Source organism: Bactrocera latifrons, unplaced genomic scaffold (genome assembly GCF_001853355.1).
Source record: "Bactrocera latifrons isolate USDA-ARS-PBARC rearing strain unplaced genomic scaffold, ASM185335v1 scaffold_305, whole genome shotgun sequence".
Classification (NCBI taxonomy): domain Eukaryota; kingdom Metazoa; phylum Arthropoda; class Insecta; order Diptera; family Tephritidae; genus Bactrocera; species Bactrocera latifrons.
The window spans coordinates 248,720-249,859 of NW_017536686.1; the positions used below are offsets into that span (position 1 = coordinate 248,720).

Below are 1,140 nucleotides of genomic sequence, written 5' to 3' on the forward strand. Positions count from 1 at the left end.
GCGCTTTATTAAATAGTTGTCTTTCATAATACGTTTGCTTGACAGGTTTTCCATTGATTGAAATTAGATGTTTGCTTATTTATAAATAAAAAAAAAATTTTGTAGTTGAAAAAAATGAGGTACAAAATACTTGTTTTAGTTAAAAAACAATTTTAAATTTTGCAGGCTTTTATTTTTTAATCATCTGCCACTTACCACATATCAATTTAGCGCTTTGTAATCCTCTTCATAACACTCCAGCCATAACGCAAGTAATCCAATATTATTAGTGACGTACATGTGTGTGTGTGTGCGGGTAATCCATTAACTTAAACTCCAATAAAAATCGTCAGCAATCAAACAGCGGCAATTAGCATGCAACACTATTATTGGATGGTTGCTTGTGGATGTGTATGTGCACTTATATTTTCCAGTGTATTTTTAACTCACTTGTATTTGTTGTTGTGTTCTGGCTAATTTTTGCGCAGTAAACCCAGTTGTTATTGTACTTCATTGATTTTTACACTAACACTGTTAAGTTTGTTGTTGTATTTTTGCGAAATTTAGCTTTTCACACTTTTTTGTTGTTGTTTTTAATAGCTATGTAATTATATTTTTTGCTAAAACTTTGGGTTTTCCTTTACAATTTGCTTGCCACCAAATTCACTTAAATGCTGCTTAACTTCTGCGTTTAAACCAATAAATGCAGTCTTATGGGTTAACAATTAACAAATAATTAACGCTATTTAACTAAATTTGCTATGTAGAATATGTGATTCTTAAAATTATTTTAATTTTTAAAAATTCTTTGGAAGCTAAGTTCTTAAGGGTCTAAACTTTTTGAGCTGTCTCTTATACACATCTAGATGTGTTTTTTATGTAATACTAATACTAATTAAAAATTGTTTGCTAATAAAATTTATTTACTTCTCGTACTTTCTTACGACCTATTCTCACGCTCACATTCGCTCTCATTCCTTGAAGAGAGTATGCTAATAAGCAAAAAAGCTTTATCGCACCCAGTTTTTGTCATAGAAAATTCTAGTAAGAGGCTTTCTGGAAAAATTTTGAAAACAAGAACACCGCACTTACATGTTTTTTTAATGATTTAAATCGGCTTTAATGAAAAATCAAAAAATAAATTGTTTTATTTTAATATAT

General features: G+C 29.0%; 1 protein-coding gene and 1 long non-coding RNA gene across 3 annotated transcripts in view; one reads left to right on the plus strand and one right to left on the minus strand.

Moving 5' to 3' along the window:
- Window positions 1–745, minus strand: part of LOC108970663 (zinc finger protein rotund) — a 61,415-nt gene extending 60,670 nt beyond the window's left edge. For both annotated transcript variants that reach the window (XM_018936180.1, XM_018936178.1), the window contains exon 1: window positions 196–745. The gene's annotated coding sequence lies outside the window, so the exon portion shown is untranslated. The remainder of the gene's footprint in view (window positions 1–195) is intronic.
- LOC108970664 overlaps window positions 1–1,140 on the plus strand; it is a 29,893-nt gene that overhangs the window by 2,623 nt on the left and 26,130 nt on the right. The window lies entirely within an intron of this gene.